Source organism: Oncorhynchus clarkii, chromosome 27 (genome assembly GCF_045791955.1).
Source record: "Oncorhynchus clarkii lewisi isolate Uvic-CL-2024 chromosome 27, UVic_Ocla_1.0, whole genome shotgun sequence".
NCBI classification, from domain to species: Eukaryota; Metazoa; Chordata; class Actinopteri; order Salmoniformes; family Salmonidae; genus Oncorhynchus; species Oncorhynchus clarkii.
In genome coordinates, this window is record NC_092173.1 from 15,449,031 (window position 1) to 15,469,527 (window position 20,497).

Below are 20,497 nucleotides of genomic sequence, written 5' to 3' on the forward strand. Positions count from 1 at the left end.
ACATATTCAATCAATCCCTATCCCAGTCTGCTGTTCCCACATGCTTCAAGAGGGCCACCATTGTTCCTTTTCCCAAGAAAGCTAAGGTAACTGAACTAAACAACTATCGCCCCGTACTATTAACTTCCGTCATCATGAAGTGCTTTGAGAGACTAATCAAGGATCATATCAACTCCACCCTACCTGACACCCGAGACCCACTCCAATTTGCTTATCGCCCCAATAAGTCCACAGACGACGCAACCACAATCACACTGCAAAAGGCCCTAACCCTTCTGGACAAGAGGAATACCTATGTAATAATGCGGACACACTGGGTCTCAACCCCGCCCTGTGCAACTGGATCCTGGACTTTCTGCCCCCAGTTGGTGGGGGTAGGAAACAACATCTCCACCCCGCTGATCCTCAACACTGGGGCCCACAAGGGTGCTTTATCAGCCCTCTCCTGTACTCCCTGTTCACCCATGACTGCGGGGCCATGCACGCCTTCAACACAATCATCAAGTTTGCACTACAGCGATAGGCTTGATTACCAACAATGACGAGACATTTCATGCTGAAACATGAAATGATGGCAGCGGATGAATGACACGACAATGAGATCTCATCATGGTATCTCTGTGCATTCAAATTGGCATCAATAAAGTGCAATTGTGTTCATTGTCCATAGCTGATGTCACCCATACCATAACCCTGCACCATGGGGAACTTTGTTCACAACGTTGACATCTGCAAACCACTTACCCAACAGACGCAAAACATGCTGTCTGCCATCTGCCCGGTGCAGTTGAACCCGGGATTCATCCGTGAAGAGCACACTTCTCCAGCGTGAAAGTGGCCATCGAAGGTGAGCATTTGTACACTGAAGTCAGTTACGATGCCGAACTACAGCCAGGTCTAGACCCTGGTGAGCACAACGAGCACGCAGATGAGCTTCACTGCTGTACTGAGACGGTTTCTGACAGTTGATTTGGTTGTGCAAACCCACAGTTTCATCAGCTGTCTAGTGTCAGACGATCCCGCAGGTGAAGAAGCCGGATGTGGAGGTCATGGGCTGGCAAGGTTACACGTGATGTGCTGTTGTGAGGTCGGTTGAACATACTGCTAAATTCTATAAAACAACGTTGGCGGCGGCTTGTGTTATAGATATTAACATTCAGTTATCTGGAACCAGCTCTGGTGGACATTCCTGCAGTCAGCATGCTAATTCCATGTTCCCTCAAAACTTGAAACACTGCACATTTTAGAGTGGCCTTTTATTGTTCCCAGTACAAGGTGCACCTGTGTAATGAAAATGCTGTTTAACCTCTCTGGTACAAGTGGGACGGTAGCGTCCCACCTCGACAACATCCAGTGAAATTGCCGGGCGCCAAACTCAAAACAACAGAAATCCCATAATTAAAATTCCTCAAACATACAAGTATTATTCATCATTTTAAGATAAACTTCTTGTAAATCCAACCACAGTGTCCAATTTCAATAAGGCTTTACTGTGAAATCACACCATGCGATTATGTTAGGTCAGCGCCTATTCACGGAAAACCATTCAGCCATTTTCCAGCCAAGGAGAGGGCTCACAAAAGTTAGAAATAGCGATTCAATTAATCACTAACCTTTGATGATCTTCATCAGATGGCACTTATAGGACTTCATGTTACACAATACATGTATGTTTTGTTCGATAAAGTTCATATTTATATCCGATAAAAATCCAACCAGGAAGTGGCGCATTTTTTAAACCGCCTCATGCCAATGACTCCTTATATGGCTGTGAATGAGCTACGAATGAGCTTACGTTTTACACGTTTTTCCCAAGGTGTCTACAGCATTGTGACGTCTTTTTAGGCATTTCCCTTGAAGAATGGCTGTAAGGGACCATATATGGCATGTGGTCACATGGTGTCTCCCGCAGAAAACCTTGCGTAAAATACTGAGGTAGCCATTTTTCCAATCGCTTCTTATGAGAAACCAACTGCCTCGACGGATATATTATCGAATATATTTGTTAAAAACCCCTTGAGGATGGATCCTAAACAACGTTTGCCGTGTTTCTGTCGGTATTATGTAGCTAATTTTGAAAAAGATTTGGCGTTATAGTTGTAGCATTTTTGGGTCGATTTCTCAGCCAAGCATGGTGAAGAAACGGGAGCTTTTTCCCCTACAAAAAATAATATTTTTGGAAAAAAGGAACGTTTGCTATCTAACTGGGAGTCTCCTGAGTGAAAGCATCCAAAGTATTTTTGTGAAAATGTTGCCTGCTGCCAGCAGAGCCTAGCATAGCATTTTGCCATGATAAACTTACACAAATGCTTGTCTAGCTTTGGCTGTAACACATATTTTGAAAATCTGAGATGACAGTGTTGTTATCAAAAATTGTGTCAGATTTCAAAAAGGTTTTACGGCAAAAGCACACTTTGCGATTATGCTAGGTCAGAGCCTAGCCACAGAAAACCATACAGCCATTTTCAAAACAAGGAGAGGCGTCACAAAAGTCAGAAATAGAGTTAAAATTAATCACTTACCTTTTATGATCTTCATCTGATGGTACGCCCAGGTCTCCATGTTAGACAACAAATGTTTGTTTTGTTCGATAAAGTCCATCATTTATGTCCAAATACCTCCTTTTTTGTTAGCGCGTTTAGTCCAGTAATCAAAATGGACTAAGGCGTGAGCACAAAGTCTAGAAGAAAAGTCAAAAAAGTTATATTACAGTATGTAGAAACATGTCAATTGATGTATAGAATCAATCTTGAGGATGTTTTTATCATAAATCTTCAATAATATTCCAACCGGACAATTCCTTTGTCTTTAGAAATGAAAAGGAACATGACTAAACTAATGGCATTCAGCCAGACCCCTGATTCAAACAGCTCTTATTTGTTCCCCCTTCCTAGTAGAAGGCTGAAACAAAGTTCTAAAGACTGTTGACATCTAGTGGAATCCTTAGGAAGTGCAATCAGACCTCATAGACAGAGTATATTGGATAGGCAATCACTTGAAAAACTACAAACCTCAGATTTCCCACTTCCTGGTTGGATTTTTCTCCGGTTTTTGCCTGCCATATGAGTTCTGTTATACTCACAGACATCATTCAAACAGTTTTAGAAACTTCAGAGTGTTTTCTATCCAAATCTACTAACTGGGACTGAGTAGCAGGCAGTTTACTCTGGGCACGCTTTTCATTCAAACGTGAAAATGCTGCCCCCTAGCCCAAACAGGTTAAAGGTCCTCAATGATGTCACTATTTCCCTTGATTCTAAGCAATGTTGTGCTGCTATTTTCATTGACTTAGCCAAAGCTTTTGATAGGGTAGACCATTCAATTCTTGTGGGCCAGCTAAGGAGTATTGGTGTCGCGGAGGGGTCTTTGGCCTGGTTTGCTAACTACCTCTCTCAAAGAGTGCAGTGTATAAAGTCAGAAAATGTTATGTCTCAGCCACTGCCTGTCACTAAGGGAGTACCCCAATGCTAAATCTAGGCCTTGGTTTCCTCTATCATAATCGCGCCTCTTTCACCCCAGCTGCCAAACTAACCCTGGTTCAGATGACAGTGCTACCATTGCTAGATTACGGAGACATCATTTATAGATCGACAGGTAAGGGTGCTCTCGAGCAGCTAGATATTCTTTACTATTTGGCCATCAGATTTGCCACCAATGCTCCTTATAGGACACATCACTGCTCTCTATACTCATTCTGTAAACTGGTCATCTCTGGATACCCGTTGCAAGACCCACTGTTTGATGCTTGTTTATAAATCCCTCTTAGGCCTCACTCCCTTATCTGAGATATCTACTTCAGTCCTCATCCTCCACATACACCACCCGTTCTGCCAGTCACATTCTGTTAAAGGTCCCCAAAGCAGACACATCCCTTGGTCGCTCGTCTTTTCAGTTCGCTGCAGCTAGCGACTGAAACGAGCTGCAACAATCACTCAAACTGGACAGTTTTATCTCAATCTCTTCATTCAAGGACTCAATCATGAACACTCTTACTGACAGTTGTTGTTGATTTGCGTGATGTATTGTTGCCTCTACCTTCTTGCCCTTTGTGCTGTTGTCTGTGCCCAGTAATGTTTGTACCATGTTTGGTGCTGCTACCATGTTGTGTTGCTACCATGTTGTTGTCATGTTGTATTGCTACAATGGTGTGTTGTCATGTGTTGCTGCCTTGCTATGTTGTTGTCTTAGGTCTCTCTTTATGTAGTGTTGTGTTGTCTCTCTTGTCGTGATGTGCCCTTTGTCCTATATTTATATTTGTACATTTTTAATCCCAGCCCCCATCCCCGCAGGAGGCCTTTTGCCTTTTGATAAACCGTCATTGTAAATAAGAATTTGTGTACCTTGTTAAAAGTTAATTTGTGGAATTTCTTTCCTTCTTAAACCTCTCTGGGGTAGGGGGCAGTATTTTGACATCCAGATGAAAAGCGTGCCCAAAGTAAACTGCCCGTTTCTCAGGCCCAGAAGCTAGGATATGCATAGAATTGGTAGATTTGGATAGGAAACACTCTACAGTTTCTAAAACTGTTAAAATAATGTTTGTGAGTATAACAGAACTGATATGGCAGGTGAAACCCAGAGGACAAACCACCCCCCCCCCAAAAAAAAATAAAAAATTCAGCTTCCAACTTTTGTCAATGGGTATTACTTTAATTATAAGGCCAAGTCCTCCCAGATTGCAGTTCCTATGGCTTCCACTAGATGTCAAAAGTCTTTAGAAAGAGTTTCAGGCTGTTTTTTGGAAAAACCCAGAAATTGTAGTTTTTCTAGGTGGCTCCCATTTTGGCTGCAGTGTTTCCAAGCTCGTGGAAGAAAGCGGTTTCTTTGGTATTTTTCTCCAGTAAAAACAATAACGATTCTCTGTCTTAAATTTTATCGTTTATTTGCGTATTTGGAAACCTAAGGTTTGATTATATACGTTGTTTGACTTGTTCGGAAAAGTTTATTAGTAACGTTTGGGATTCGTTTTGTATGCATTTTGATGGAGGGAAACTGGGTGGATTATTGACTGAAGCATGCCAGCTAAACTGAGTTTTTATGGATATAAAGAAGGACATTATCGAACAAAAGGACCATTTGTGATATAACTGGGACTTTTTGGAGTTCCAACAGAAGAAGATCATCAAAGGTAAGGCATTTTTTATATCGATATTTTTGACTTTTGTGTCGCACCTGCCTAGTTGAAATATGTTTTTCATGTGCTTGTAAGCGGGGCGCTGTCCTCAGAAGATCACATGGTTTGCTTTCGCCGTAAAGCCTTTTTAAAATCTGACACGGTGGCTGGATTAACAAGAAGTTAAGCTTTATTTTGATGTACAACGCATATATTTTCAAGAATGTTAAATATTTGAATTGAGTATTTTTGAATTTCACGCTCCGCAATTTCACTGGATGTTGGCCAGGTGGGATCCTACCCTATTAATGCATTTGAGCCAGTCAGTTGTGTTGTGACCGGGTAGGGGTGGTATACAGAATGTAGCCCTATTTGGTAAAAGACCAAGTCCATATGATGGCAAGAACAGCTCAAATAAGCAAAGAGAAATGACAGGCCATTATTAATTTCAGTCAATCCGGAAAATGTTAAGAACTTTTAAAGTTTCTTCAAGTACAGTCACAAAAACCATCAAGCGCTATGATGAAACTGGCTCTCATGAGGATCACCACAGGAAAGGAAGACCCAGAGTTAACTCTGCAGCAGAGGAAAAGTTCATTGGAGTTAACTGCACCTCAGATTGCAGCCCCAAAAAATGCTTCACAGAGTTCAAGTAACAGACACATCTCAAAATCAACTGTTCAGAGGAGATGGCGTGAATCAGGCCTTCATGGTCAAATTTCTGCAAAGAAATCATTACTAAAGGACACCAATAAGAAGAAGAGATTTGCTTGGGCCAAGAAACACGAGAGATGGAATTTAGACTGGTAGAAAATTGTCCTTTGGTCTGATGAGTCCAAATTTGAGATTTTTGGTTTCAAACACTTTGTCTTTGTGAGATGCAGAGTAGATTAATGGATGATCTCCACATCTGTGGATCCCACCATGAAGCATGGTGGAGGAGGTGTGATGGTGTGGGGGTGCGTTGCTGGTCAAACTGTCCCTGATTTATTTAGAATTCAAGGCACACTTAACCAGCATGGCTACCACAACATTCTGCAGCAATACGCCATGCCATCTGGTCTGCGCTTATTGGGACTGTCATTTTTTTTTCAACAGGACAATGACCCAGCACACCTCAAGGCTGTGTAAGGGCAATTTCACCGAAAAGGAGAGTGATGGAGTGCTGCATCAGATGACCTGGCCTCCACAATCACCTGACCTCAACCCAATTGAGATAGTTTGGGATGAGTTGGACCCTAAAGTGAAGGAAAAGCAGTCAACAAGTGCTCAACATGTGGGACCACTGTTGGAAAAGCATTCCTCGCGAAGCTGGTTGAGAGAATGCCAAAAGTGTACAAAGCTGTCATCAAGGCAAAGAGTGGCTACATTGAAGAATCTCAAATATAAACTTTTTTGTTCACTACATGATTTCATAATTGTTATTTCATAGTTGTGATGTCTTCACAATTATTCTACAATGTAGAAAATAGTAAAAATAATGAAAAACCCTTGAATGAGTAGGTGTGTCAACGTTTGACTAGTGCTGTATCTCACAGTGACCCTGGAAAAACAATAAAAATAAATATAGTATATGCAGTGTATTTGTTATTATCAAGGAATGATCTGGAAATGTTTAGGACAGACTACAATATCTAAATAAGGAAACAGGTTTCTCTTGTATCCTTGGTAGTTGGTCTTCTGGTATGACTCAAAATGACCAAAGCTAGTCATCTGTCAGATAGCTGGCACACAGTTGGCCCTCAGAAAACATGACATGAATCTGCATTTCAGACCGAATATACTTTGTCTTCATGCTACTGTATTTCTATAGATTTCTCTTGCAAAATAGCAAACAATCACCAAGCTGGTAGGTACCGTACAGGGCCCATTATTTATGGATGCAATGGTGCCAGGTGGGCTTACATTTCATGCATTTACATCAGTTTATTCACTTTTGTCAATCGATCCAGACAGTTTTGCATTTCTTGATTTATTTGATATTAAGATAGAGCAGCTGTCACACCCTGATCTGTTTCACCTGTCTTTGTGATTGTTTCCATCCCCCTCCAGGTGTCGCCCATCTTCCCCATTATCCTCTATGTATTTCTACTTGTATTCTCTGTTTGTCTGTTGCCATTTTGTTTTCTTCATAAAACCTACCAGTGTTTGTTTCCCTGCTCCTGCCTGTTTTACTGCTCCAGTTTTCTAGTCCCTCTTGATTTTGACCGTTCTGCCTGCCCTGACCCTGAGACTGCCTGCCGTTTAGTACCTTACCCCAATGTTCTGGATACTTTTTACCCCTGCCTACCCTGACCCTGACACTGTGCTTTTTATTATACAATAATCATCTCAAATTGCGTCAAAGTAAAAAAGAGTACTATATATATATATATATATACAGTGCCTTGCGAAAGTATTCGGCCCCCTTGAACTTTGCGACCTTTTGCCACATTTCAGGCTTCAAACATAAAGATATAAAACTGTATTTTTTTGTGAAGAATCAACAACAAGTGGGACACAATCATGAAGTGGAACGACATTTATTGGATATTTCAAACTTTTTTAACAAATCAAAAACTGAAAAATTGGGCGTGCATTTGATCATTTGAATGATCCAAATTATTCAGCCCCTTTACTTTCAGTGCAGCAAACTCTCTCCAGAAGTTCAGTGAGGATCTCTGAATGATCCAATGTTGACCTAAATGACTAATGATGATAAATACAATCCACCTGTGTGTAATCAAGTCTCCGTATAAATGCACCTGCACTGTGATAGTCTCAGAGGTCCGTCAAAAGCGCAGAGAGCATCATGAAGAACAAGGAACACACCAGGCAGGTCCGAGATACTGTTGTGAAGAAGTTTAAAGCCGGATTTGGATACAAAAAGATTTCCCAAGCTTTAAACATCCCAAGGAGCACTGTGCAAGCGATAATATTGAAATGGAAGTATCAGACCACTGCAAATCTACCAAGACCTGGCCGTCCCTCTAAACTTTCAGCTCATACAAGGAGAAGACTGATCAGAGATGCAGCCAAGAGGCCCATGATCACCCTGGATGAACTGCAGAGATCTACAGCTGAGGTGGGAGACTCTGTCCATAGGACAACAATCAGTCGTATATTGCACAAATCTGGCCTTTATGGAAGAGTGGTAAGAAGAAAGCCATTTCTTAAAGATATCCATAAAAAGTGTTGTTTAAAGTTTGTCACAAGCCACCTGGGAGACACACCAAACATGTGGAAGAAGGTGCTCTGGTCAGATGTAACCAAAATTGAACTTTTTGGCAACAATGCAAAACGTTATGTTTGACGTAAAAGCAACACAGCTCATCACCCTGAACACACCATCCCCACTGTCAAACATGGTGGTGGCAGCATCATGGTTTGGGCCTGCTTTTCTTCAGCAGGGACAGGGAAGATGGCTAAAATTTATGGGAAGATGGATGGAGCCAAATACAGGACCATTCTGGAAGAAAACCTGATGGAGTCTGCAAAAGACCTGAGACTAGGACGGGGATTTGTCTTCCAACAAGACAATGATCCAAAACATAAAGCAAAATCTACAATGGAATGGTTCAAAAATAAACATATCCAGGTGTTAGAATGGCCAAGTCAAAGTCCAGACCTGAATCCAATCGAGAATCTGTGGAAAGAACTGAAAACTGCTGTTCACAAATGCTCTCCATCCAACCTCACTGAGCTCGAGCTGTTTTGCAAGGAGGAATGGGAAAAAATGTCAGTCTCTCGATGTGCAAAACTGATAGAGACATACCCCAAGCGACTTACAGCTGTAATCGCAGCAAAAGGTGGCGCTACAAAGTATTAACTTAAGGGGGCTGAATAATTTTGCACGCCCAATTTTTCAGTTTTTGATTTGTTAAAAAAGTTTGAAATATCCAATAAATGTCGTTCCACTTCATGATTGTGTCCCACTTGTTGTTGATTCTTCACAAAAAAATACAGTTTTATATCTTTATGTTTGAAGCCTGAAATGTGGCAAAAGGTCGCAAAGTTCAAGGGGGCCGAATACTTTCGCAAGGCACTGTATATAAAACCAAATCATGAAAGCAACAAAGTCTAGGAGGAAAGGAAGGTTTTTTAGAGATGAGTTTTAAGGCCTGCTTTAAACAGCTGCAGACTGAATGTTCCTGTGTATTCTTAATCTTCTTCACTAAAGAGTGTTTCAGAGTGTCTTAACATTATCTGGTTTTGTAGTTTTAAAACCATTTGTAACGTATACAGCTGGAACCACTTCACACACCGGAAGAATCCCGGCTTGTTTTGGTCTAGTATGTTAATTATTCAGTGAATCCTTTTTAACACTTGGGGGAAAAGGGCATTCCACTTCGTTTGGCATAATGTCGAATCACTTGGGCGTGGTTACTGATTGGATAAACTTGACATGAAAACATTTTTCTAATTTGGAAGGACAAGAACACTTTTCATCTTCTCACAAATAGTTTAATATTTTATCATGTAAATTCCACAACATTTGGATGTAAATGTCACGCCCTGACCTTAGAGATCCTTTTTATGTCTCTCTTTTGGTTTGGTCAGGGCGTGAGTTGGGGTGGGCATTCTGTTTTGTTCTATGTTTTCTATTTCTGGGTGTTTGGCAGGGTGTGGTTCTCAATCAGAGGCAGCTGTCTATCGTTGTCTCTGATTGAGAACCATACTTAGGTCGCCTTTTCCCACCTGTGTTTGGTAGGTAGTTGTTTTTTGTTTTTGTGTCTGCACCAGACAGAACTGTTTTGATTTAGGTCGTTCATGTTGTTATTTTCGTTATTTCAGTGTTCAGTTCAAATATAAGTATGAACACGTACCACGCTGCACCTTGGTCCTCTCCTTCCAACAGCCGTTACAGTAAACCTGACAACTCAGAAATATATACATCCAGAGATACAGTTATGATGTTGTACCGTCCTTAATGAGATCCCAAAACAACCGATCTGACAATTGTTCTTTAAGTACCCACGACCCTTACAACTGCTTAGATTACAGAAATATTATTTCATTATTCAAACTTTTGATGTTACCGTACTGCAACGTCTCTCTGTGGTAACAAAGGGATTTATCTTCCATTTCTGAAAGAGTGGGAGACGGAGTTTTCCTGTAGGTATTTCCGACCATCATAAAACTATGGTGGGAGAGAGAGTGAGAGGGGGGGAACTTGGCACCTATGATCCTTACCCAAAAGGGCGAGTCATGACACCTGGTTACGTATATAAAAGTACGACTAGTCTACCTGGCCTGTGTGTAAATGTAGGCCTATAAATGTGCCCATTTGGTGATGTCTGATAGTATTTCTGAATGTCTTAACTCACCACCACTAATGAGCTGTGGAGCTTTTCAAAGTATTTTTCTTCACCTCAAACAGCAAGTAAACAAAATCTGTTTTTAGAATAAATTGAGAATGACAATAGTTCCTCAAACTATTTTAACAATATTGTCACGCGCTGACCATAGAGATCTTTTTATTCTCTGTTTGGTTGGTCAGGGTGGGAAACTCTATGTTCTGTGTTTCTATGTTTTGGCCGGTATGGTTCTCAATCAGGGACAGCTGTCTATCGTTGTCTCTGATTGGGAATCCTACTCGGGCAGCCTCTTTTCCTTTTGTAATTTGTGGGTAGTTGTCTTTGTTAGTGGCCTTCATAGCCCTAGTAAGCTTCACGTTTGTTTTTTTCATTTCTTGTGTCATGACGTTGGCTTGTGGGGTAGGTTTATGACAGTCATAAATACCTCTTCCCCCCTTTTTCCTCTCTCTAACCTACTGATGTTACATTTGAAAACCCCTTGGTTAACAGAGATACTGGGAACATCAGAAGGTGGGGGGAAATGAACTATATTCTGGTAATCTGACCAATTGAACATATGCAGTGGTACTTAAATGGTATGAATGGTATGAACTTTGAACTCTTATTCACTACAGAAGTGATACCTCCTAGCCGTTGAGTTAGCAACAGCAGCTGCAAAAGAGGGTTAGGAAGGAACAGACAGAGTATCCCGTCTATCACACAATGACGTTACTACAACGTATTCAATTGACCACCAGAGACATTCTTCAAAGGACTCGGTTTGGCAACCCGGCCTTCCATCTACCACCAACCTACTGAAGCGCAGGTACTAGCTCAGAGTAAATATTTATTGCATTTTCCTTTTCCAAATGGGCGGTAATTTAGAATGCATGAGATTGTATTTACGATAGCACAGCTTCTTCCTTTGTTACTCAGTATTCCCGCTCTTTCACTCAAACCCAGCCCTTTTCTTTTGTGTAACCGGCTGTCATATCTGTTCCGCCTGCTAGGGATGTTTTCCTTTATGACGTAATTTGTAATCAAGTTATCATTAATTATGTGTATGTGTGATTAGTTAGGTATTTAGTAAATAAATAATTAAACCCAATTTTGTATTGCTGATTCAATTGTTAGCCAGGGTTCGTGAAGATAACCAAGAATTTACAACTTTAAGATGAGACTGAATTAAGGTGATGATTAATATTGACTGCTATTGATGTAAAATATTACTAGGTCTTTAAGAGTTTATGCGGAAGATAACAGCTCTATAAATATTATTTTGTGGTGCTGACTCTCTAGTTAATAACATTTACATGATTAGCTCAATCAGGTGATATTAATTATGGAGAAATTATTTTATAGAATAGCGGCAAGGTAGCCTAGTGGTTAGTGTTGGACTAGTAACCGGAAGGTTCAAACCCCTGAGCTGACAAGGTAGAAATCTGTCGTTCTGCCCCTGAACAGGCAGTTAACCCACTGTTCCTAGGCCGTCATTGAAGATAAGAATTTGTTCTTAACTGACTTGCCTAGTTAAATAAAGGTTACATTTTTTTTTATCACTTAATCCGGCATAGCCAAAGACACGTCATTATGGGTGCCCCCTGGTAAGAATCTAAAATAGAATGACGCTTTCATCTTGATTCCGCCTGTATAAAATTGAAAAGCAGATTACATAATATACCAAGTTTATTGTACACATTTTTGGAGTGATAGAGACAAACTTTATTGGGTGTGTGTGTGCTGAGGATTCCCCGCCTCCGTGTTGTTCTCTGACGTAGTCAGTGGGTAACGTAAGCGAATACATTTCTGAATGAGGGCTGATAAAGCTAATTATAGACATCTGAGAAATAGAGCGTTTGGCCAAACACAGGGCTATTTCTGCCTGGCGCGTTTCAGATGCGGGTAGGTCAGTCATTATGAATTTCTCAAGCGAGGACAAAGAGCCAGCCGATTGAAATTCAGGAGATATAAGCTTGACCAGCGATAATTATCTCTGTTTCTCTCGTGTTTCTTGGCGAGTAGACCACGTACATTTTGTTGTTTGCCGCGTGTTCCGGTTAAAACATAGTCAAAAAACGCCGAAAAGGGTTTGAACATAATACGTTATAAGTAGAACCTTTCTCTTGCCAAGGGAATCCTATGTGCTGCATTGTCAGGCACAAAGGAGGGTTTAGCTTGCATGAGAGGCTAAAGCTAACCAGGGAAAATAGCCATTTTCCTTTCCTTGTGCCACGTTGACATTTCTCCGCCTTGCGGAACAGAAGTCCCACCCTGAGTAGTTCCGTTTGATTTCAGCGTGTGAAATAATTGACCGCTGACGTGTGCCCTACTATATTCGTTCATGAAGAATTATTCAGGTAACACTCAAGTCATTACTTATGATATTCAAACGGATATCAATGTCTTATCCAATTGAACTAATAAATCTAAATCTGGCAATTTACATTCGGAATTAGATATTTTAAATAATATCCAAATTGATGAGTTTTCTAAATAAGACATTGTAAACTTTTTCCAAACTAACCTAGATGAAGCAACGTCTCAGGTTAATTAAAGTTTAATTCCAAAATAGCCTATACAGGTCTGATTTATTATTAAATTGTTTAATCATTAAAATTAGTTTTTTTGCAAAACCATTCAGTATTGACAGAAGCCCTGCCCCAGCGGGAATCCCATGTGGCTTCGTCCTTAGGGAGAAGTGTACCACAGTGTTGAATGTTCCCAACATTTGATCTACTGTTTACACTTATGATATCCAATCAATGGAGATTGTATTGATTATCGTCTCATTTAATAAGTTAAATTGTTGAACATAACTTAATGTTCTTCCAATCAAATGAGACACTTTTAAACTTCTAATATTAACTTGTCATGCGCTAATTGATTCGGGTGCGACAATATCACTCATCTCTCAAACATTGTTTGATGATCTAAAAAGGGTTTTGAAGCCAAATAAACGTTGGTTAAAAGTGGAACGATGCGAAACTACACTTTGAGTGACCCCTCGGACTACCTCGCCTCTCACATTGAGAGTCATGCTGAAACTACACTTCAAGGACGTATCGCTCGTCCCCCCCTGTGTATGTTATCAGCCTCAACTGTACCCCTGCTACTGGGACCAGACTTTGATGGATTGGAAAACCAACCAGGTATGGTCACAGGCTACAGTGCCTTCTCCAGTGACCACACTGTCTTCCCCTAACACTAGCTGCAACAGTCATTCACGAGGGGTATCTGTCAAAAGCACCCCTTGGGCAAAAGACGTTTAGAAACCTTTTGGGGCAGAATCCGATCCAAGGAGATATTACGTTATCGCGACACATTCCATCAGCCAATCTGATTGACCATTCTTGTCATGATTTCGAGCCAGCTGTCTCTGTGAATGAGCAACTTCCTTCCTCCTTGCAGTCGTGCAATACGGTAGTTGAGATGAACTTCTCTTGCCCTTCGGACACTTCCGCAAACACTGTGGCCGTCTCAGCAAGAAAAACATTGATGCGCAGAGAATACTCTGCTTTCGATGATACACCTTCCGCTTTGTGGGGGACTGTCAACCCTTACAATGACACTAATGGCGTCAGTCCAGCAACTGACCCGATGACTCCCACTGACAACTCGTACATAGGGTCTGAACTTTTCGTTTGCGCCTCGGATACCAACACCACCCGCTGGTGGGGGGGTCCCGAGACACAAAGGGGGGGAATAGTAGCCCAGACCCATGATGAGCCTTATCGAGGCCGGTGGGGGGGTCGAGACTACGGACAACACCATACGAGGCCACCAGACCATAAATCAAATCTAGTTGTGAACTCCCCTATGAGAACAGTGAGGAGCAGACAGGCCCCTAGCCGGGTATTATTTTAGAACACATCTAAGATAGTACTGAGGTGTACCACACTGGTCGTAAAGGAAGTCCAGTGGACTTGTCCACCTCCAAAACAAATGGCAACAATAATCATACCTTGTAGTAGTCACTACAAGACAACTAGTAAAATGCTCTAATCATGTATTCCTGTAGGATAACATTTCAGAATAAATCGGTAGGACAACTGGACCCCTTGAGTACCAGTACCACAGTCAGTCCAGCAACACTCAGTAAGAGGATTAGTAACCTCACAAGTTAAATTGCTATTGATAATAGCAACATAGGAGTCAGAGTGCAGCACGGGGAAGTGAATCTCCATTGCACTCTTCCAATGGTTAACACACGCCACTAATAAATAGAACCCTCCGTTCAGGAGAAAAGTTAGAAGTCATGAACCACGATCACACCACGTACGACTGGTCTAATACTTAGATGACTTCCGTCATGAGGTTAGCTCCTCCGTGGATAACATAGCTATAAAGTATACTTCTTCATACCTACCGCCACTACAACAGTGGAAGACAGTGACTGGTAGTAAAACCACTACAGACTCCCTCGACACCAATTCTGACTGACCTCCAGGCATTGACCTGAAAATTTCCTGACTACGTCAGACTTACACAACAGGGAGTCAACAGAAATAAAGGTAAAATCTGACAAAACTGTTGCAATGTTAAATGACGCCCTATTTCTTGATACCTTTCGCAGGCGGCGCAACTTTGGTTTTGAAGTGTAGGGGGAGGACTTAACCTCACAGGGGGTCTGGGGGCCCTCCCTAAATTTTCTGGTGCATCTAATGCCAATTTCCTGCATTTCTACTATTGCTGTACAACAACAACAAAAATCTTGGTCAACCAAGAGTAGTCTTTTCTTTCGACCAATCAATATGTCTGTAATGGTTTTCTTCCGCTGAAGGAGAGGAGAACCTAAATGCAGCGTGGTTAGTGTTCAACATCTTTAATAAAGATCATACACGAGAACACTACAAAATACAAAACAACAAAAGTGAAAACCGAAACAGTCCTATCTGGTGCAATGACAGAAGACAATCACCCACAAAATACCCAAAGAACATGGCTGCCTAAATATGGTTCTCAATCAGAGACAACGATAAACACCTGCCTCTAATTGAGAAGCAATCTAGGCAACCATAGACTTACATAAACACCTAGAACAGGAAACACCCCATAAACATGCAAAACACACAAATCCCCATGTCACACCCTGATCTAACCAAAATAATAAAGAAAACAAAGATAACTAAGGCCAGGGCGTGACACTGTCAATATTTTTTTTCCATATATAGAAACATCTAACGTGCCTATTTGTCTTACTATTTCTACCAACATGCAAGACAGTTGTGATTTTCATAGGCACATATCGTGGAACACTAATTTAATTTATAATAGTCTTTGTATCTCAAAATCATTGTCTGTGGTTAATCTACGTTCTAAAATATTACTCTAAATGAAAATGATACTAATCTAAAAGTAACTTTTATTCACACTGCCAACTATGTCAAAAAAGCCTACATAAAGCCAACACATAAAAACATTGCAGCCTGCAGAAGGAAAAATATCCTGATGAATATAAATACCCCATAAATCACATTGGCTACGCATGACCTGTCTGCAATGAACTCTAAACATTGTATCAACTATCAACTGGGTCAGGTATTTTATGACGTTTCCACTGGATCAGAGCATTACACTTTTCCCTTTCATGCTGAGTGGTTATCGAAAGGGAGAGAGATGGAAATATTTGTCACGAAAGTCGTCTTGAAAATGACCGGACCAAGGTGCAGCGTGGTGAGCATACATTTTCTCTTTATTTCAAATGTCGCCAACAAAACAAGAAACAACAAAAACGACCGTGAAGCTTACCAGGGCTATACAGGCCACTAACAAAGACAACTACCCACAAAATACAAAAGGAAAAAAGGCTGCCTAAGTATGATTCCCAATCAGAGACAACGATAGACAGCTGTCCCTGATTGAGAACCATACCCGGCCAAAACATAGAAACACAGAACATAGAGTTACGATTGCGTTACGCATATTAAGCGTAATATTTATATTACTATTCCACCCTTGCAATGTATCAAACAGGGTCACTGTGATGTAAATGACCATTGTTATTAAATGTGGCACACATGTCTGTGTGAACTTAATCCTTCCCTTAGATTGTAAGGAATTGTGTAGTCAGCTAACAGTAAGAAAGTACAATGAAAAGTATCTGTAAAACATGAACCAATATTATACATTTGTTCAAAATCGGATTGATTGTAATGGGTAAAAATGCATGTTTCATTAAAGACAGAATGTCACAGAAGATTTTATCAATGCGAGATCCACACAAAGGAATTCTGACAGCTGAACTTAGTGATATGAGTCCTGCAAATAAAGGATAGCACCAAGACAATAAGAGTACCTTTCTAATAGTTAAAGATGTCACAATGGTATGATATAGTAGTGGTCTGCATTATGCCACATACCTGTCGTAAGACATCACTGTTAGAGTAGACATTTCACACATGACAGATGTGTATATTACATAGGTTTGAGTCAAACATCCACCATAAGATATTACCTGAACATCTGACTGAAGGTCCAGTAAGAACTTGGGGTAGAAACCAGCAGTTCCATACAATCCATTGACACATAAACTACACAGAAAGATATACATGGGGGAATGGAGACCTTTCTCCTGAATGACTGTTATGATCAGAGTCAGATTCACAGTGATGATGAGAAGGTATGTGATAAGAGACAAGATACAATAGACCATGTGTATGGAGGTGAATGAGTGTGTATGGAGGTTAATGAATTCAAGTGTGAATCATTTGATTCTGTTTAGGCTCAGACTAAATATGTGAACTGATTGCCCCCCATCTATCTTCAGAGCTCGTGCTGCTAGGCGACCTAAACTGGAACATGCTTAACACCCCAGCCATCCTACAATCTAAACTTGATGCCCTCAATCTCACACAAATTATCAATGAACCTACCAGGTACCTCCCCAAAGCCTTAAACACGGGCACCCTCATAGATATCATCCTAACCAACTTCCCCTCTAAATACACCTCTGCTGTCTTCAACCAAGATCTCAGCGATCACTGCCTCATTGCCTGCATCCGTAATGGGTCAGCGGTCAAACGACCTCCTCTCATCACTGTAAAACGCTCCCTGAAACACTTCAGCGAGCAGGCCTTTCTAATCGACCTGGCCGGGGTATCCTGGAAGGATATTGACCTCATCCCGTCAGTAGAGGATGCCTGGATATTTTTTAAAAATGCCTTCCTAACCATCTTAAATAAACATGCCCCATTCAAGAAATTTAGAACCAGGAACAGATATAGCCCTTGGTTCTCCCCAGACCTGACTGCCCTTAACCAACACAAAAACATCCTATGGCGTTCTGCATTAGCATCGAACAGCCCCCGTGATATGCAGCTGTTCAGGGAAGCTAGAAACCATTATACACAGGCAGTTAGAAAAGCCAAGGCTAGCTTTTTCAAGCAGAAATTTGCTTCTTGCAACACTAACTCAAAAAAGTTCTGGGACACTGTAAAGTCCATGGAGAGTAAGAACGCCTCCTCCCAGCTGCCCACTGCACTGAAGATAGGAAACACTGTCACCACTGATAAATCCACCATAATTGAAAATTTCAATAAGCATTTTTCTACTGCTGGCCATGCTTTCCACCTGGCTACTCCTACCCCTGTCAACAGCACTGCACCCCCAACAGCAACTCGCCCAAGCCATCCCCATTTCTCCTTCTCCCAAATCCATTCAGCTGATGTTCTGAAAGAGCTGCAAAATCTGGACCCCTACAAAACAGCCGGGCTAGACAATCTGGACCCTTTCTTTCTAAAATTATCTGCCGAAATTGTTGCCACCCCTATTACTAGCCTGTTCAACCTCTCTTTCGTGTCGTCTGAGATTCCCAAAGATTGGAAAGCAGCTGCGGTCATCCCCCTCTTCAAAGGGGGGGACATTCTTGACCCAAACTGCTACAGACCTATATCTATCCTACCATGCCTTTCTAAGGTCTTCGAAAGCCAAGTCAACAAACAGATTACCGACCATTTTGAATCTCACCATACCTTCTCTGCTATGCAATCTGGTTTCAGAGCTGGTCATGGGTGCACCTCAGCCACGCTCAAGGTCCTAAACGATATCTTAACCGCCATCGATAAGAAACATTACTGTGCAGCCGTATTCATTGATCTGGCCAAGGCTTTCGACTCTGTCAATCACCACATCCTCATCGGCAGACTCAACAGCCTTGGTTTCTCAAATGATTGCCTCGCCTGGTTCACCAACTACTTCTCTGATAGAGTTCAGTGTGTCAAATCGGAGGGTCTGTTGTCCGGACCTCTGGCAGTCTCTATGGGGGTGCCACAGGGTTCAATTCTTGGACCGACTCTCTTCTCTGTATACATCAATGAGGTCGCTCTTGCTGCTGGTGAGTCTCTGATCCACCTCTACGCAGACGACACCATTCTGTATACTTCCGGCCCTTCTTTGGACACTGTGTTAACAACCCTCCAGGCAAGCTTCAATGCCATACAACTCTCCTTCCGTGGCCTCCAATTGCTCTTAAATACAAGTAAAACTAAATGCATGCTCTTCAACCGATCGCTACCTGCACCTACCCGCCTGTCCAACATCACTACTCTGGACGGCTCTGACTTAGAATACGTGGACAACTACAAATACTTAGGTGTCTGGTTAGACTGTAAACTCTCCTTCCAGACCCATATCAAACATCTCCAATCCAAAGTTAAATCTAGAATTGGCTTCCTATTTCGCAACAAAGCATCCTTCACTCATGCTGCCAAACATACCCTTGTAAAACTGACCATCCTACCAATCCTCGACTTTGGCGATGTAATTTACAAAATAGCCTCCAATACCCTACTCAACAAATTGGATGCAGTCTATCACAGTGCAATCCGTTTTGTCACCAAAGCCCCATATACTACCCACCATTGCGACCTGTACGCTCTCGTTGGCTGGCCCTCGCTTCATACTCGTCGCCAAACCCACTGGCTCCATGTCATCTACAAGACCCTGCTAGGTAAAGTCCCCCCTTATCTCAGCTCGCTGGTCACCATAGCATCTCCCACCTGTAGCACACGCTCCAGCAGGTATATCTCTCTAGTCACCCCCAAAGCCAATTCTTTCTTTGGCCGCCTCTCTTTCCAGTTCTCTGCTGCCAATGACTGGAACGAACTACAAAAATCTCTGAAACTGGAAACACTTATCTCCCTCACTAGCTTTAAGCACCAACTGTCAGAGCAGCTCACAGATTACTGCACCTGTACATAGCCCACCTATAATTTAGCCCTATCAACTACCTCTTTCCCAACTGTATTTAATTTATTTATTTTGCTCCTTTGCACCCCATTATTTTTATTTCTACTTTGCACATTCTTCCATTGCAAAACTACCATTCCAGTGTTTTACTTGCTATATTGTATTTACCTTGCCACCAAGGCCTTTTTTTGCCTTTACCTCCCTTCTCACCTCATTTGCTCACATTGTATATAGACTTGTTTATACTTTATTATTGACTGTATGTTTGTTTTACTCCATGTGTAACTCTGTGTTGTTGTATCTGTCGAACTGCTTTGCTTTATCTTGGCCAGGTCGCAATTGTAAATGAGAACTTGTTCTCAACTTGCCTACCTGGTTAAATAAAGGTAAAATAAATAAAAAAATAAAAAAATACAATAGTTTTAACAAAACAAATTCACATCCTCCCTCAAACTCTTATTTCCCACCAAAAAAGTTCCCACTATTACCTGTACATTATCAGACTTCTGAGGTGTGAAAAAACAACAACTTGTATCCATGAAATGTCTTCTATCTTGACAGAGGAGACTGCTCAAATAACTTGTCCTGTTAGCCTCTAAATATACCATAGTGTATGCTCACATGGGATTACATTCCCAGTAAATCCCTAAGGGTTTCAGCAAGACGTGATCCCACTGATGTTCTGAGAATATTGAAGGAACATTAAAACATGACATTAACTACGGGACCATAAGAGGGTGTTAGGTACAGATACCGGTTTGGTTGCAGTATAACAAGTATGTATGATAAGGTATATTGAACAAAAATGTAAACGTAGCATGCAAAAATGTTTACAGTTTTACTGAGTTACAGTTCATATAAGGAAATCAGTCAATTAAAATATATGAATTAGGCCATAATCTATGGATTTCACATGACTGGGAAC